The sequence below is a fragment of the Pelodiscus sinensis genome, chromosome 2 (assembly GCF_049634645.1).
Source record: "Pelodiscus sinensis isolate JC-2024 chromosome 2, ASM4963464v1, whole genome shotgun sequence".
Lineage (NCBI taxonomy): Eukaryota > Metazoa > Chordata > Testudines > Trionychidae > Pelodiscus > Pelodiscus sinensis.
The window spans coordinates 12,028,539-12,048,228 of NC_134712.1; positions in this window are offsets into that span (position 1 = coordinate 12,028,539).

Below are 19,690 nucleotides of genomic sequence, written 5' to 3' on the forward strand. Positions count from 1 at the left end.
GAGTAACAGCTAATTTGAGTTAGGGGTTTACTTTGAATTCCCGTTTCACTGCTGCGTGTAGACGCGGGCAGTTATTCCAGGCTAGTCAATTTCCAAAATGGCAACCGCTCGAGAACATGCTAATGAAGCACGGAATATTTAAATCCCGCGCTTTGTTTGCAATTTCGGTCGCCCTCATTAGCCTCCCTAGTTCGAACTAGGGGGCTGGTGTAGATGTACGCATGGTGTTTTGGCTGCAGGGCTAAGAATAGCTGTAAGATGTCCCTGCGCGGGCTGGAGCTTGTGTTCTGAGACCCAGTAAGGAGGAGGGTCTTGATGCTGGGGCTCCAACTCAAGCGGGAATATCTACACTGCTATGCTTATTCTCATAATTTGAAACATGAGCTTGGGTCAACCGACTTAGTCTGAGACTCAACGCCTTCCATTTTTCTTTGCAGTGTATATATGCATTTCACTCTGTATTGGGTGCATTTATTGTTCTGAATTGTCTGACACTGCACTCTTCCCTTTCTTCTGTGTGTGTGTGTGTGTGCGTGCGTGTGTGCGCGCATGCGTTTGCGTGCTGTGAACATAATACTGATAGCTTGAAGGGAAGAGGAAGGAATTTCAATCTTCCCCCTTTGCTGTCTACAACACTGTGTTGTGATGAAAGGAAGTCATTTTCTCCTGAAGCTGTAGGCAATATATTATAACCAAGGGACCAATGATCAAGTCCGGTATCCTACATACCTTCGCCTTGTGACCTTGACTGAATATAAAATATTTTTCCAGGGCTGGTTCCCAAGAGAACATGAAGTGTAATATGTGGTAGGCCCTGACCTTTCTAAGGCCCTCAGACTCACCCATTCTCCAGCTGGCCCATGCAGAAGGGTAACAGCTGTAGATTTATATTTCTGTATCGGTTTTCATCCGAGAGGAAACCAAGAGTGTTACAGAGTGAACAGGTATTGTGTTTTGAAGGAAGTCAGCAAGGGACCAATAGGATTACACTGCATTCTCTGTTTAGGCAAACCTGGAATTTGTAACAACTGTCTTATTTCTCCCTCCCATGATCCCTCCCTGGATGCCAACACCCCAAGCCCCAATGCTTACCTGGTACCACAAGGCTGCCGACACAAAATGGCTGCCAGCCAAAATACCAAAGGGAAGCAATGCTTCCCCTGGGTCTTAGTGCTCAACCTCTCCCCTGTTCCTATCCATGTACTCATTCTTAAAGGGGACATGCTGTCATGCTGTTTAATGCTGTTTAATTTAAAACAATTGTTTTGGCTTAAGTCTTAAGTCTTTTTTTTTCTTTTTTTGCTCAACAACTTTGGTTTCTCCTCCTTTTTTTTTTTTTTTCCTTCAACAGAATTTTTTCCTGGTGATTTTTTGGGGGAGGAGGGAGAGTGGCCAAAATTTTTTTGCTTGGGGCAGCAAAAAACCTAGAGCCGGTCCTGGTCATACTGTGCTTTGTTACATTAGCATACATATGCGGTAACCATTCTGAATTCCAAGGGTTTTCTCTGGGCTTGCAAAGGTACAAAGGAGAGCATGACTTGACCCCGTGTTTTTTGGAGGGAAAACAAAGAACAAGTAAGTGTGCCAGTCCCTTGTGTAATCAATAACAGTAGTTCTTAGGGTCCCCATCTTGGTTGAGGTTGCTGTGCAAACACCTAGTGAGAGACACGATGCCTGAGAGCTCACAATCTAAATGTACAACATAGACAAACAAAGGTGCAGTGAAGGTCGTGCAAAATGTCAGCAGACCAGAGCAGTAGAACCCAAGTGTGCTGTGTCCCAAATCAATGCCTGCCCAGTAGGTTACCTTATTTCTCTCCTCCATGCGAAACTAGCCTTCAGCACTTCCAAAAGCTGTTGGCTATTCATCTTCTCCTTCCTACAGTTCTTTTGTGCTGTATGGCCATGAGATCTACAGGCTGGTATACTGTGGATTCCTGAAAAGAAGGCTTCTACCTGAGGTGTGGCCAAAATACAAACTCAGCCCTTCAGTGAAACATTACAAATGCTTAGAATTCTCAGAAGAGAATCATTCAACACTTTTATTTGGAACCAGGCTTGTTAGCTAAATGAAGACCAATTTACGGATCTCTTCAGGCACACTATTAGTACACAGAAAAATCTGTCTCTCTCTTCCCCAGGGAGGATGGTGTAATTATTTTCCCTGAAAAGTCAAAAATAGCTTTTGTATTTTTTAAAAAAATCTTCACTATAAACTCAACTGGAGAGGGGAATATATAGATGGAGTCAGGTCAATGAAAGAAGAGTAAAAAAAACTGGCTTAACCCCAATGTAGTTATTGATTTCAACTGGAGACTTGCATGAGCACGAAAAAAGGCCCCAATCCAGCAAAACACTTAGCACATGCTGAACTTTAAGGTGTAGGTACTCGAAACCTGAACCACTGAAGGAAATGGCAATTTTACTATGAACTTCAAAGTGAACACAACATCACAAGGTGAATGAGCAGCTGAGGAATTGGCCCCGTAGTAACCAAAGAAGGTTTGGTTTATGAAATGCTTTGGACTGGCCGCCTTAGGAAGTGTTCATGGCCAGAACAGAGCACAAGGAGCAGCAGGCCAAACTTCAGTTTATCAGATTATTTGTAATACAGTAGCACCGGGAGATCCCAACTGAGCTCACAGCCCCACTGTGCTAGGTGCACCTAGTGAGAGGCAGTCCTCGTCCTGAAGAGCTTTCAGTCTAAATGGACAACAATGGGAGAAAGGGTCACAGAGTTACAGTTCGGTGAAGTGACTTGCCCAAAGTCGCACAGAGCCTGGGCCAGAGCTGGGAACGGAGCCCAGATCTCCTGAGTCTCGTTCCAGTGCCTTAATTCACAAGACCTTCCTCTCTTCAATTTTCCCCAGCGGTGCTTCTCAAGTCTCCTCTGGAACAAGGGTGCCGGCAGCCTCCGTGGGGCCCTGGGCAAGGTAAAAACGGGCTCTGTGCTCCCAGAAAGGGCGAGGTCTCAGGCTGAAGGGGTGGATCCAGAGCAGAAAGTCCTCCATGGTGCTCAGAGAAAGGCATGCCCTCCATTAAGTCCTCAGGGTTGCCCAGAGTGCTCCGCACAGCGCTCCAGGTTCCCCCAGTCGGTAGGCCTGCTCTGGAAGAACAACTCTAGTGGTTAACAAGTGCCTCAGTGTCCCTTGCCATTCAGGCCTTGACTTCTCTTTTGACACTACTTTGAACACCCTTCTTGGTCATGGGCACATGTGTTCACTAAGACCTGGACTGAGGATGCCAATTTCTTTCAGAGGAGTTGCTGAATAGCCATCAGCTTGTAATGACTTTTCATGACTACAGTGATGAGCTAGATTGTCACCCATGATCTACTGCAGAGTGAATTGCCCTGTGGCCCATTGCAGGTTTCCGGAGCCATCCGGTCCCCACTGGATTTCTTCATGTGGCTATATTTCTAGCTTTATTAAGCAGTGAGACAAGAAATTGGAATATGTTTCTGGGCAATTTCAGTCTAGAGGAAAGAATACCAAAGGGAGACACGATAACTGTCTGCAGATACGGAAAAGGATGTTGCACCAGAGGGCAGGAAGCAATTATTATCATTAGTCAGCAATGATAGAGCAAGAGGTAATTAAGCTTACGCTGCATCAGGGAAATTTTTAGAGTGAATATTAGAAAAATCTTTAAAACTGAGATAAGTGAGCAAGAAAATGGAACAAACGGCCCATGCAGGTGATGGAACCGGATGTATTCCAAATCAGATGGTGTGGGCCTCTCTCAGAAATGAGCCAAGAGCAAGATGTAGGTGATGGAAGAGATGATGCATTAGAACAGCGTTTCTCAAAGTGGAATCTGCGGACCCTTGGGGTTCGCAAAGATACTCCAGAGGGTCTGCTGGCCCCACTGATCAACTCCTCCCCCACCTTCCTTCACCAACTCCACCCTCTCTTCCAGTGCCCAATGCATTCTGGGGAATAGCTGCTCCTCAGTGCAGCAGGTGGCACTGAGAGAGAGGAGGAGGAGTGGGAATGGTGCACACACAAGGGAGGGGCAGAAAGAAGTGAGAAAGAGGAAGGCATGGGGTGGAGCAAGTGAGGAAAGGGGTATGATCCTGGGGGAAGAGGTGAAATGTGGGGGGGCCTAGAGCTGAGTGTGGGGGGTGGGCTTGGAGGTCCATAAAAATGTACTGTAGTCAACAGGATTTGAACACATGCTGAAGGACTTTCCAAATTGGCTCCTGAGCATTCTGTGTTTCCCCTATTGATAGACCTTATATGGAGCTGGTGACAAGGACAGAGGGCAGAGCTTGAGCGACTAGAAGCTGTGACTTAGCACCCACTGCTTCTAGTTATCTCATTGCTAATTTGGAATTGATTTTGCATCACTAAAGGCAACTAAGGAAAATGGCTAGCCCCAAATCCAACCCTCTACGCACATGCTAAAGGCATGAAGGCCCAGGAGGCAGGCGTGTTGTGTGCAGTTCCCCAGCCTATGAGAGACAAGATGGAGCTGAATGAAGGAAATGTAGGCGATGGAGCTGAATGAAGGAAATGGAGGAGACATTTGGGCTATTTCTAGACCACAAGCCTCTTTTGAAAAAGAGCATCTAGACTACAACCAGTCCTTTTGAAAAAGCACAGTTTGCATTACATAGCGCCTTTTTTCGAAAGAGCACTTTTGAAAAAAGGTGTTCTTCCTCGTAAAACGAGATTTTTCCGCAGTCGAAAAAACGGACACGTTCTTTCAATTTACTTTCGAAAGAACGCGGCAGCAGTCTAGACACAGGGGAAGCTTTTTCGAAAAAAGGCCACTTTTTTCGAAAAAAAAACCCTGTCGTCTCGACACACCCTTGGAGAGGCATCCAGGCCGGCTCCTAAAGAATCCAAAGTAGTGAGGGGTGGAGCTTTCAGTAACTGCAGCCATTCTGCCTGGGCAGGAGGACTGGTGGGTGGGAAGAAGGCAGAGGGGATATGTGGGACGAGGATGCAGGGTCACGTCCATCCTCCCCCCCCCCCAAAAATGCACTGTCACATCATGCAGGTGGGCTCTCTCTCTGCAGGGCACCTGAGCCAGTGTTCTGGACAGGAAGAGGCAGAGGCCCGGGCTAACAGCTGGGAGCTGCAGGGAGGGGCCACTGCCTTTGGGGGGGTGCTGTTTTCTGGGAGCGGGGGGCTGTCTGGACAGGGTGTGACTCAAGCTGTTTTGCCTCCCACTATCAGCAGGTGCGGTTCGACTCTGGTAGAAGGCAAAGTATTTCCGGTAGAGATATATAAGGCGCTGGTGAGAATACCGTGTGCAGTTCTAGTCTGCTGTGCTTAAGAAAGATTAATTGAAATTGGAGCAAATGCAGAGAAGTCCTGAGGAATGGAAAACCTACCTTATGGAAGGGGCTTCAAGGAGCCTGGCTTATTTAACCTCACCAAACAAACACTGAAGGGAGATGTGATTGCCCTCAATAAATACATCAGAGGGATAAATACTGGGGGTGGGGAAGAGTTTTGTAAGGTAAGGCCCAATGTGGACACCAGAGAAAATGGCTATAAACTGGTCGGCAACAAGTTTAGGCTTGAAATTAGATGAAGGTTTCTTACTGTGTGAGGAATGAAGTTCTAAAACAGCTTTGTAAGGGCAGCAGTGGGCAGGGCGGCAGGAGAAGACCAAACTTGTTACAAAATTGAGCTTGATAAGTTTATGGAGGGGATGGTTTGATGAGACTGCCAACAATTGTGGGTGGCTGATCTGTGACTTCTTGGAGCAAATATCTCCAATGGCCAGTGATGGGACACTAGGGGCACATCTACACAGCAGGGCTTAAGCCAAAATAAGCTACGCAACTTGAGTGACGTCAACTGCATAGCTTAAGTGTCGAAATAGCTTATTTTGGCTTTGGGCGCTGTCTGCACAACAGGAAGTCCAAGGAAGAGCACTCTTCCTCCAACTTCCTTTACTCCTCGTACAATGAGGGTTACAGGAGTCAGAGTAAGAAGTCTTCCATCTCACCATTATTTCAACATTATGTCGTAATAACTGCTTGTAGTGTAGACACCGGCTATGTTACTTTGGAATAACGTTCGTTATTCCAAAATAACACTGGTGTATAGACATACCCTAGAAAAAGCACAGAGAAAGAGCTTTGAGCTACCACAGAGAACTCTTTCCTGGGTGTCTGGCTGGTGGGTCTTGCACAGATGCTCCAAGTCTAGATGATTGCCATATTTGGGGTAGTGAAGGAATTTCCCTCCTCCACCCTGTCAGATTGGTGGAAACCCTGGGGTTTCTAGGCTTAAATATGTGTAAATTGTGGGTTTTCTGTAACTTGGAGTCTTTAAATCATGTTGTGAGGACTTCAGTAACTCAGTCCAAGATCAGGGGTCTGTTACAGGAATGGATGGGCAAGGTTTGGTAGCCAGCAATGTGCTGGCTTTAAGGTCTATGACTCTATGAAAGGCAGGAGAAGGAAAAGAGGCAGGGTGAAGCTCCAGAGCTAGCTAAGGTTTGCTAGCTATATAAAAAGAAAGAGTTGTTGCATAATGGAGATACTGCTACTCTGAGAGCTGTTCCTAATGTGACACCACCTCACAGGCGCCGTGGGTCAAAAGAGTTAATGATGCTATAGGGAGAGACATATGTTTTTGGGGCCTATTGGTGTATATTGGTCTGATTTAGCATGTAAGTTATCTGCCAGAGGGTGTGGTGAAGGCTAGAACTTTAACAAGGTTAAAAAAGAAGCGAGATAGATTCATGGAGGTTAGGTCCATCATTGGCTATTACCCAGGATGGGTAGGAATGGTGTCCCTAGCCTCTGTTTGTCCGGAAATGGATGACAGGAGTAGATCACGTGATGTTTCCCTGTTCTGTTCTCTCCGTCTGGAGCATCTGTCATTGGCCACTGTCAGCAGACAGAATACTGGGCTAGATGGACCATTGGTCTGACCCAATATGGCCGGTCTTATGTTCTTATGTTCAATATAAGTAGGTGCAGATTTGCGGTGCGTTAGGGTATTAGATAAATACTGGGAATGAGCTGGCCATTTTTTGTACAGATATGCTCATGCACACACAGATACACACACTGAGACCTATGTGTCATATCCCCTGTATTGCTAGCAGCTAAAGGAGAATCTTCTTTAGTTTAAGTATGTAGAGCCCCCCACTCCACAGGTCAACAGATGTACTATGAAAGCTAGCTCATCCTCACACAGAAAAAGTTTTCCTTTCCACCCTCTTAGAGCACTGGGCAGCTAGAGTGCTGGCAGGAACCCCTACTTCCTCCTACCATCTCTATCATAGGCTGTTGGAGAAGACACATGCAGCTGCTGCTGGGACACCACTGGCTGAGAATTGGGGAAGAGGTCCAAGAAGCAGCCTCAGGGTGCTGTGAGAGCTGCACCATACAGGAGATTCAGCCATGGCCCACAGAGCAGGATACTGCGTTTGCTGATAAAAGTGACCGAACTGAATGTGTGTTACTGATGACAATGCTGGAGTTTTACCTGGGTGAGTTCCTGCTCCCGCAAAGCGAGGGCTGGATGTTTGGTGAAGGAGCCCCCACCACCAGTAGTAAATCTTTGTGCTCACAGAGCAAAAGCATCTGATTCTGTCCTCACTGCTGGGGTAAAGTTAATGTTGGCCTTGGCATTGTGAGAGCCAGGATGTCTGGGGCACAATAGATGCATTACGTCTGAAGAAATTAGCCCCTCCTCCCATGTGATGTATGAGCACCACTGGCTTATTGGAGGATGGATTGGTGCTGTTGTGGTTAGCTCCCATTGGCTGCAGATTGCCCTTTCCAGCCAATGGGAAGCAATGTCTACACTGCTGGGTTTTCTCAGACAAAGGTACACAGACCTCCAGTATCCCGGAAAAACTCCGTAATGTAGATGAAGCCAGAGTGACGGGAAGTGGAGCAGACAAGGACACAGCTTCCCGCAGCTCCCATTGGCTGGGAACGGTGGCCCATGGCCAATAGGATCTGCAATTGCTGATATCTGTGACCATGCTGGTAAATATAGCACGTGGCAGAGGAAAGCCTGACTACCCAATCCGACCGTGGTATTGCTTAGCTGCACAAGGCAGAGGCAGCGTTTGCAAAAATACTGTACTGAGCTGATTTTCTGCTTGTGACACAAGCTAAGTAAAGACAGTAATTACAAGGCATCCAGAATTAGTGTTCTGAGAAAAATTAAAGAGAAAATGCCTGGCTAATGGTGCTATTTTACGGCATCCTTCTCTCCATATTTCATTCATTTTGCTAATCCACTGATGAAATTGCTCCTTGGCAGATATAACCCTCAAGTAGCCATTTAGATTTGCTTGATGGCCCCCAAGGCAAGTAAATTTTCACTCTGACTGGCTTTAATCCCAGTGGAGAGCCCTGTCGTGCCATTACATGGCCCAGCAGGAGTAAAAGAGGTGAGGTAATCACATTGAAGCACCATTCCATTTAGATATCATCTGTAAAAAATCTCATGAAAGCAGCAATCATTATTAGGGCCCCCAACATCCTTCAGGCAGAAGAAAAAAATCCACCTGTCAAAAGAAGACAGGCCCTTTCATTCAGAGGAAACGGAGGTGAGATGTAAAAGTGACACAATATTATTTAAACATCCTATTGTTAAAATTACAGGTCATGGATATAAAAATGAGCAATTGGGCCTTCGTCTGTCAGCTAGATCATAGTACTTGGCATGTGATTACAGATACACGGAGTTTGGAAAGTATGAGGAACACGGGATTTACTGTAAAGGAGTGTTTCTCAAAGTGATCCACGAAACCACTTTGAATAACATGCTAACTGGCCGCACTTGTTTGTTTACTTACGGTGCTGCAGTCACGGAGCTTCATGGCACCCATTAGCTCCAATTCACCATTTGCAGCCAAGGGGAGCTGCGGAAAGCACTGAGAAACACTGCTGTAAAGGCTTCAAGCTTCAATACCTCAAGCCCCATGTCCTGTCTCTAACCATAGCTAGGACACAATAAAACATAAGAAATATAAGAATGGCCACATTGGGTCAGGCCAAAGGTCCATCTCGCTCAGTATCCTGTCTTCCAACAGTGACCAATGCCAGGTGCCCCAGATGGCATGAGTAGAGCAGGTAATCATTAAGTGATCCTTGTTACGCATTCCCTGCTTCTGACAAACAGGCTAGGGATGCCATTCCTACCATCCTGGCTAATAAGCATTGATGGACCTCTCCATGAATTTATCTAGATTTTTTTTGAACCCTGTTAAAGTTCTGGTCTCCACAACATCCTCTGGCAAGGAGTTCCACAGGTTGACTGTGTGTTGCATGAAGAAATACTTCCTTTTGTTTGCATTAACCTGCTGCCTATTAATTGGCACACCAGGCCCTAAGAAGGGGTCTTGCTTGAAAGGAAGAGCAGAAAGTCAGACCTCTAGAGGGTGCCTAGAAAGGACTCCCATGATGAGCTGCAGGCAGAAACAGCAAGAGTTCATCTTTTGGCACCTAGAAGGGCTGGGAGCATGTGAAGGCCAAGCAGAGCCCAGAAGGCCAAATGAAAAGGCAAGGACAGCTAAGGTCCAGTTCTGGGTGAAACCAAAAGAGGAAAGACTAGCTCTCCCTCTCCTAACCCAAGGCACCTGCCCCAGTCAGGGGCTTACTCTTCACAAAATTGGTCTTGGACTTGTGTGATGGGATGGGAGATTTATTATGGACTTCCATGCACAAGCATAGGTACAGAAACAAGGGGTGTCGGAGTGCTGCAGATTTTACATGGGCCTCCGTTCCTGGCCCCACACCTGGGGGCCCAGCTATTGGCCCCATTGTCCTGGCTGGCCCCACAGTCCCAGCTGCCAGCCCCATAGCCTAGTTGCTGGCTCCTTGCCCAGGGTTCTGGAGGCCAGGCCCTCAGTCGAGGCTCCATACCTTCTCTGGCTGTGACCTCAGCCTGTTCCTCCTTCCCGCATCTGCATCTCCCCCTCTGAGGCTGTGTCTAGACTACATGCCTCTGTCGGCAGAGGCATGTAGATTAGACAGATCAGCAAAGGCAAATGAAGCCGCGATTTAAATGATCGCGGCTTCATTTACATTTACATGGCTGCCGCGCTGAGCCGACAAACAGCTGATCAGCTGTTTGTCCGCTCAGCGCGCTAGTCTGAACGCTCCCCTGCCGACATCAAAGCCCTTTGTCGGCAGCCCCGTTATTCCTCGTGGAATGAGGTTTACCGGGGCTGCCAACAAAGGGCTTTGATGTCGACAGGGGGAACGTCCAGACTAGCGGCGAGCCGACAAACAGCTGATCAGCTGTTTGTCGGCTCAGCGCGGCAGCCATGTAAATGTAAATGAAGCCGCGATCATTTAAATCGCGGCTTCATTTACCTTTGCTGAACAAACAAATCTACATGCCTCTGCCGACAGAGGCATGTAGTGTAGACGTACCCTGAGAGCCACAATCCTGCTCCTGACCCCAGCTCTAGGGGGCAGCAGGACAGGGTAAAAGAGGCACAGCTGAGATGCAATTTGTTTTCTGTGAACCCCAAGAGGGGTCTGGATGAGGTCAGAGAGCTAGGCCACAGAAGTGGCAGACCACTGCAGAACCAGGAAAGGGGGCGGGGGGTGGGTTATATAAGAAGAGTTCATGCAATGCTGGATCCTGACACAAGGGTGATTCACAACCTCACTGCTATAGTATAGTGAAGAGAGGTGCTCTCTGCTTTAGTGCTAACTCCAGCGGTGTAGCTAGGACAGGAAAAGTGGGTGGGCCCAGATATTTGGGTGGGAGGGCAATAATGGGGGGTAGGAGGGATGGAGGCCCTGCGGAGGGGAGAGGGAGGAAAGAACAGGAGGGATACAGTGCCCTGAGAAGGGGGGACAGGAAAAGGAGAGGGTGCAGAGAGATCCAGTGCCCAAGGGAGGAGGAACAGGCAGGATGGGGGACCTGACCTCCCCACCACCACCACCACCTTCCCTCACCTCCTCTTACCACTCAGCAGGTGCCTCTGGTACACAGGCTGCAGGATGCACCCATGGGGCACAGGGGTGTCCACCTCTGCCCACCTCTCTGCGTCCATTCTCAGTGTCCATCGGCCTGGCTTCATCCCCCTCCTGCCAGTGCCGCATGCTGCTGCCCCAGTTTATGGCTGGTTTGGAGAAGAGGGTGTTCTACCAATATAAGTCATCAAGAAATGAAGCACTGAGATGTCTGCGGCCGAAGCAGACATAGGGGTGTCGAGGTTGGCAGCCGTTTTTAAACTACATAGACAGAGGATGTTGCAACATCATCCGGGGGAGCTCAGCTTACCCAAACAAGGGAAGTAAGAGGCAGTTCTCCCTCTACTTTTAGCTGCCCTCTCCTCTTTCCCATTACTTTAGCCCCGGGCTGGCAGAGCAGAAGGGTCAAGGTGAAGAGAAGAGACTGGAATGGAGATGGACAGAGGTGTGAAGGGCCTCAAAGGTGAAGATGAGGAGTGTGAATTTGAGGGATCAAAAACAGGGAGCAAGTGGAGGAATTCAGAGAGAGGTGTGACATGGGCAAAGAAGGGGATTCTGCTGTAGCAGTTTGCTGTGGGTGCTGTACAGGGCCAGGAAGAACTAAGAACCACAAATCTCTGCATGGCCAAAGGAGCAGGACAATGTTATACCCATTTTTTAGCCTTGGCCTAAGGTGACTGCTGAAGAATTATGACGACCCTGCCCAGGCATTCTCTGTTCTTCAGGAAATATAGCAGGTACTGACCCAGGACACCTTGTGGAGTGTGTCTGACTCCCAATCAGACGGTTGTGTGCTTGAATCACATTGTGGTCACTGCTTCGTCTGCTCTGTCTCATAAGAAGAGTATGGGTATAGAATCATAGAATCATAGAATAATAGGACTGGAAGGGACCTCGAGAGGTCATCGAGTCCAGCCCCCCGCCCTCAAGTCAGGATCAAGCTCCGTCTACACCATCCCTGACAGATGTCTATCTAACCTGTTCTTAAATATCTCCAGAGAGGGAGATTCCACCACCTCCCTTGGCAATTTATTCCAATATTTGACCACCCTGACAGTTAGGAATTTTTTCTTTATGTCCAATCTAAACCTCCCCTGTTGCACTTTAAGCCCATTACTCCTTGTCCTGTCCTCAGAAACCAAGAGGAACACATTTTCTCCTTCCTCCTTGTGACACCCTTTTAGATATTTGAAAACCGCTATCATGTCCCCCCTTAATCTTCTTTTTTCCAAACTAAACAAGCCCAGTTCATGAAGCCTGGCTTCATAGGTCATGTTCTCTAGACCTTTAATCATTCTTGTCGCTCTTCTCTGTACCCTTTCCAATTTCTCCACATCTTTCTTGAAATGTGGCGCCCAGAACTGGACACAGTACTCCAGCTGAGGCCTAACTAGTGCAGAGTAGAGCGGCAGAATGACTTCACGAGTTTTGCTTACAACACACCTGTTGATACAACCTAGAATCATATTTGCTTTTTTTGCAACAGCATCACACTGTTGGCTCATATTCAACTTGTGGTCCACTATGACCCCTAGATCCCTTTCCGCCATGCTCCTTCCTAGACAGTCGCTTTCCATCTTGTATGTATGGAACTGATTGTTCCTTCCTAAGTGGAGCACTTTGCATTTCTCTTTATTAAACCTCATCCTGTTTACCTCTGACCATTTCTCTAACTTGCTAAGGTCATTTTGAATGATGTCCCTATCCTCCAAAGAAGTCGCAACCCCACCCAGTTTGGTATCATCTGCAAACTGAATAAGCGTACTCTCTATCCCAATATCTACATCATTGATGAAGATATTGAACAGTACGGGTCCCAAAACAGACCCTTGAGGAACTCCACTTGTTATCCCTTTCCAGCAGGATTTAGAACCGTTAACAACCACTCTCTGACTACGGTTATCCAGCCAATTATGCACCCACCTTATCGTGGCCCTATCCAAGTTATATTTGCCTAGTTTATCAATAAGAATATCATGCGAGACCGTATCAAATGCCTTACTAAAGTCTAGGTATATGACATCCACCGCTTCTCCCTTATCCACAAGGCTCGTTATCTTATCAAAGAAAGCTATCAGATTAGTTTGGCATGACTTGTTCTTCACAAACCCATGCTGGCTATTCCCTATCACTTTATTACCTTCCAAGTGTTTGCATATGATTTCCTTAATTACCTGCTCCATTATCTTCCCTGGGACAGACGTTAAACTGACCGGTCTGTAGTTTCCTGGGTTGTTCTTATTCCCCTTTTTATAGATGGGCACAATATTTGCCCTTTTCCAGTCTTCTGGAATCTCCCCTGTCTGCCATGATTTTTCAAAGATCATAGCTAAAGGCTCAGATACCTCCTCTATCAGCTCCTTGAGTATCCTGGGATGCATTTCATCAGGACCTATGATGTCTACACTATGTCTACACTACAGCGCTAGTTCGAACTAACTTAGTTCGAATTAGTTAATTCGAACTAAGCTAATTCGAACTAACGCGTCTAGAACTAAAAACTAGTTCGAATTAGCGTTTTGCTAATTCGAACTAGCAAGTCCACATTGAGTGGATTCTGAACAGGGCTTAAGGATGGCCGGAAGCAGTGCCGGCAGGGCATCAGAGGAGGACTTAGAGCGTGGAGATGCTGTCTCAGGCTAGCCGAGGGCTGCGCTTAAAGGGACCCGACCCCCACCCCAGACAGACAGTTCTAAGGGGTGCCCCGCTTGAAAACCAGTCCTGGCTTAGAGTGCCCGGAGTACCCACACTGGGCACATCACACCACTCGGCCATCAGCCCGGCTGCACTTGCCGCAGGCTGCCATCTGGGGAGAGGGGGCAATTGGGGGGCTGCAGGAGAGCTTCCACCCCCAGAAGCCCGCAGAGCCAGCCCAGTCCTCCCCATCGGGGGCTCGTATCCCATTCCTCCCTCACCTCCTTCCACTTACCCTTCCCTAGCCCCCCTTCTTATTGATGTACAAAATAAAGATAACGTTTCTTCCAACATTGACTCTGTCTTTATTGAACAAAACTGGGGGAGACTGGGAAAAGGAGGTGGGAGAGGGGAAGAGAAAGGCTGGGAGAGGGGAGGGCAACTAACATGATCAGGGGTTGGGAACAGGTCCCAGATGAAGAGAGGCTACAGAGACTGGGACTGTTCAGCTTAGACAAGAGGAGATGGAGGGGGGACAGGATAGAGGTCTCTAAAAGCAGGGGTTGGGTGGAGAGGGTGCATTCAGAAAAGTTCTTCCTGAGTTCCCATAAAGAAGGACTAGAGGACACCAAAGGAAAGGAATGGGTAGCAGGCTTCAAACTAGTAAGAGAAAGTTGTTCTTCACGAAGCAAATAGTTAACCTGTGGAACTCCTTGCTGCAGGAGGCTGTGAAGGCTACAACTAGAACAGAGTTTAAAGGGAACTGAGATCAAGTCATGGAGGTTGGGTCCTTGGAGTAGTCTTAGCCAGGGGGTAGAAGTGGTGTCCCTGCCCAAGGTTTGTGGAAGGCTGGACAGGGATGGCACGAGACAAATGGCTTGGTCACTGTCTTCGGTCCATCCCCTCCAGGGTTCCTAGGGTTGGCCGCTGTCGGCAGACAGGCTACTGGGCTAGATGGACCTTTGGTCTTACCCAGGACGGCCATTGTAAGCTCAGGGTCGGGGGTCTCAGTGGACCCCCTTGATTTTCATGCACACCTGCTCCTGGGTGGCCAGGCTGGCAGCTCTCCTGCCTTAGACGGCCACTTTCCTGTGCCTAGTGCGGAGATTGTGGATGAGGTCCACGATGTCCGCACTAGCCCAGGAAAGTGCCCGCCTCTTGCGGTCCAGGGCAAGCTCCCGGGAGCCGCCAGCCTGGTCCCGGGAAGAGGGGGTGGGCTGGGGGACATCGGGTGGGTGGCTCTGTGCCGTGCCAGGTGCAGGGTCTGCTGGCTGGGTGCTGGCAGGCTTGCACCTGGCACGGGCACCGTTGCCAGCCCGTGCCCCTTTAAGGGGTCCGGGGCCCGGAGAGGGGCATAGAGTTTCCCTGGTGTTGGCCAGAGTGGCCACCAGGGAAACCTGGGGAGGGCTAGCCTCCCACTAGTTCGAATTAAGGGGCTACACACCCCTTAATTCGAACTAGCTAGTTCGAACTAGGCTTAATCCTCGTAAAATGAGGTTTTCCTAGTTCGAACTAAGCGCTCCGCTAGTTCGATTCAAATTCGAACTAGCGGAACGCTAGTGTAGCGGCTATGAATGTTAGTTCGAACTAACGTCCGTTAGTTCGAACTAACATTGTAGTGTAGACATACCCTGAGTGTGTGAGAGAATGTACCACAGGTTGCTCAATGCACAACTGTAAGGTGCCTTGATAACTACAGTGATGAGGGCAGCATAAGTATATAGAAGAAAATTCTCCTAGCTACACTGAAGAGGAGCCAGCTCTGAGCCTGACGCTTTTCTCTTTTACCTGTAAAATATAAATAGATATTAACTGGAGGAATCTGTGCCCCTATCCCTCATGCTTTTTAATCTGACACATAGTTCCCTGCAATGACAAATCTGATTGTTTTTCCAGCAGCAATAAAGCAAGATAAATCAAACCTGAGTGTAAAGTTTACCAAGAGCCCAATATAAATGCAGTTGTTGGGTGAAATGACAAGGCTGGTTGTTAGAGGCGTACTGCCCCCTAATGCTCGCATCTCACACAAAGACCCTGGCATTTTGGTAATAAAGGACAGTCCCTCTGGAGAACAACAGAACAAAACATTACCTTCCTCATACATACGGGGTTGAATTCATCTCTGATGTAATTTCATTGACAGAAGAAAGTTCACAGCAGGAATATCTGATACCTGCTATATTTTGTATCTGATTGAGAACATTCTTGATTCTTAGAAGTTAACAATAATCATGATGATGATGCACTAAATAAAAGTTATTTTTAGAAGTCCTTGATTTTAAAAGATAAGATCGTCTTTTTGGTATGGATGATGAGCTCATGACCATTGCAGTACAAAAGACACCACTTCTTGTAAAGTTTTCACTTACAAACCAGCTTCTAATCGGATCCGCAGAGAAGTTTGTCATTGATGGGCAAAGCTCAGAGAGCAATAGATTCCGATGGGACAAGAGCTCACAAATTCCGATGCTTCCCACCCTTCTACAAAACTGAACTAGAAATCCAAGGAAAACTGGATCTCTCAAAACAAGTTTAATGTTTTCAACCTCTTAAGGCTGGCAATAGCAGCAGAATTTCTTAGTATGTCTACACTGCAAAGTTAATTCGGAATAACAGCCGTTATTCCAAATTAACTTCCATAGCGTCTACACAAGCAAACCGCTACTTCGAATTAAATTCAAAATAGCGGGGCGCTTAATTCGAGTTTGGTAAACCTCCTTCTATGAGGAGTAACACCAAACTCGAAATAGCTAATTCAGAATAAGTGCTTTGTAGATGCTTAGTCCGAATTAGCTGGCCTCCAGCCTTCCCAGTTTCCCCTGGTGGCTACTCTGGGCCAAACCAAGAAAACTCTTCTCCCTCCCCCCATCCCCGGAGCCCTTAAAGGGGCAGACTCTGGCCACAGTGCCTGTGCCAGCTCCAAGCCTGCCAACCCAGAGCCAGCGGTGACTGCCCCTGACTCAGTGGCCCCAAAACATGAGCCACTGGCAGACAGCCTTTCACTGCACCCCAGGAGCAGTCTGCCAGCTCCCAGGAGCCTGCCAGGGCCCGGAGAAGGTGGGCACCTTCCTGGTCCAGGGCGGAGATCAGGGTGGACCATACTCAGGTTTGGGGGGATGCCCCCAACGTCCATGATCTCCGCACTAGACAGAGAAACGTAGCCGTCTAAAGCAGGAAAGCTGCCAGCCTGGCCACCAAAGGCCACATGCGAACCCAGGAGCAGGTTTGCATGAAAATCAAGTTGGTCCAGCAAAACCCCCAACCCTGAGCTTCTCCTCCCCCTTCCTCCCCTTGCCTCCCCCTTCCAGCTCCATCCTCCCAGGTTTCCTCCTCCCCTCTCCCACCCTCATTCCCACCCCAGTTTTGGTCAATAAAGAGAGTTTGTTTTTATCAAGAAATATGTTTTTATTTGACATCAGGAAGGGGGGTTAGGGAGGGGTAAGTGGAAGGAGGGAGGAATGAGGCAAAAGCCCCCAGTGGGACAGACCAGGGAAGCTCTTAGTGCTCCTCAGGGTGGAAGCTCTCCCGCAGGGCCTCCTGATACTGACAGCCCCTCGATGGACCTCCAGAAAGTGTAGCCAGGCTCGCAGCAACACGTCCATCAGAAGCACCAGAGTGCCCAGGGGCAGCTCTGACTCCATGTTGCAGAGTGCTGTGGTGTCCTGGGTGAGGGCAACCAGATCACACAGAGACACAAATGCTTTGTTGTCCCTCATCGAGGCAGGCAAGTAAGCAGGGACACCTGAAAACCGGCTTCTTGTCCCTTTAAGCACAGGCGTCAGATAGCTTCAGGCAGCAGCCACATACAGACACTCCTGACCTGATGCCCTGCCTGACCTGGTTCTGGCTGGCCTTAAATCTGAGTCTGTGTCCAGTCAGTGTGGATGCAGTATTTTGAATTAGCAAAATGCTAATTCAAACTGCATTTTGTGTGTAGTCGCGTTAATTCGAATTAACTATTTCGAATTAAGATAACTTGAATTAACGCTGTAGTGTAGACATACCCTAAGTGTATTTCAGGTCTGGTCCAGCCAGTCCTCCACACACCATCCGCCCATTTGAAATTGCTGGGACCTCTGGATACAGGTGGTTAATATGACTTATTTACTTCCGCATAGATCCCTGAAGTGCAGTGTCATCTGAAAAACTAAAACAACCACAATAGTTAGTGATTGGATTGTGTTGTGAAACAGCACACTCTTTCAGAATAACCTTTTCAGAAGTTTTCTTTAATATTTGCCATCATAAACCTAGATGTTCTTATCATACATACACATATCTAATTGTTGTCAAATGCTACAAAGATCTGGACTGCATGCTATCTGTGGCAAAGAGTTCCACAGGTTAACTGTATTATGTGAAAAGTATTTTTTATTATCAGTCTTGAAGTTTCCATCTTTCAGTTCCACTGACTGTTGGTAATTGTTTGTGTTATGGTAGCACCTACACCAACTGAGATCAGAGCCCCTCTGTACTCAGTCCTGTGCAGACACATCATGAGGACAGCCTTTGCCCTGAAGTGCTCACATGCTAACCAGGCAGGAGAGTGCAAAGGTGGGAGATGAAACAGAGGCCCAGAGAGGGGAGGAGACTTGCTCAAGGTCACCCAACAGGTCAGTGGCAGAATTAGAACTCATGTCTCCCGACTCCAAGTTTGGTGCCCTGCCCACAGGCTTGGCAGGAACTGATTTACCTGGATCAATGATGGTACTGTCCGTTTCAGCCGGCACGCTGAAATTAACAACAAAAAATATCCCTTGGGAACAGCACAAATGTTCCTGTAGGATTGGGTGTCACCAGATTGGCCACACAATGGGAATTCCCTATGATCCATTATCATGGGAGGGAGCTGGGGGGGGGGGGGGGGCGTGATAATTGGGCTGCAGAGGACTCCTGCATGGAGGCAAGGCCGGTGACAACTGTCCCTACAGGCTCAAGATGTAGGGACCAATGGGGCCACCCTGCCATTGATTGGCTCCGTTCCAGAGCAGGAAATATTCAACAGCACAGTGGCCGCTCGCACTGTTGGAGGCTTGTTCTCTTGCTCGTCATGACTGTAGCCACAGGTCTCTGCTCTGCTGGGCAGGACTGCAGCTTCCTCTCAAGTCTAGGTCCAGCTGTCCTGGCCCCCTCAGCCATGCAGGAGGCATCCTGCAGCCCCATTGTGTGTGCTACCCTAACTCCTACCTGCCCCCCCCCCCGGATTTCCCACAATTGTAACAATTAAAACAATTAAAAATCAAAGAATATTAAAAATCAAAAAGATATTTTCAACACTGAAAAAAATAGATCCTGCTTCATTACCCTATTCCCTTGAGAGGATAAAGAGGAATTTCTGATCCACCTTCCCGATTCATGACTTAGAATACTTTCCCCATGTCCCCTCTCATTCATCTTCGCTAGTACACTGGGCACCTACCCAGATGACTAGCCCTCTGTACTGCCATGGTGACACTATTTTTAGCTCAATAGCTCCATCAGAGCTAGTGCAAATAATTCTCCTCAAGATGGGAAATACACACCCACCTCTAAGTGCAAATAGCCCCGATCTTTTCCCCATGCCACTAATCATTCCAGTCTCCTGTCCCTGAACTCCGTCTGCACCTCCTTCTCTGTCTCAGACAAGGCAATGCAGGCTCTCCTGTCTCCTTGGTAGTTAACAGAGCAAAGAGCAGCTGCTCCCTCAGCACAGAGACAGTGCAAGGTGCTGGATATGCCTTGCAAGGAGCAACCTCACAGGCGGACTCCAAATGCAGGTAGGAGTAGATGGATTTTCCACTTACAGGCTGGCAGTTCGGGCAGTTATCTTCCTGATAGCATCTGGCTCTGAGTCACTTTTCTCACACTGTCATACTTGCCTGACAGCGTTAAAACCCCACACTGTCATCAGCTGAAAAATTAGAAATCCTTCCATCGTCACTTCCCCGGGACATACCGTTTTCTTTGGGGGTTTAGTTTTTGTTCTTCCTCCTATTACTGCTGCTTGACAGGAAACAATCTCTTGTTGTCGCGCTCCAAAATGTCATCTGTCTGAGAGACGAGCATTTTCCCTCCTACTGCTTTGCTTTGGCTTTGAGTTGGCAGCTCCCCACACATGATCGCAGCTGCTTTTTGAGCTTACTTATTTTTGCACTGCAC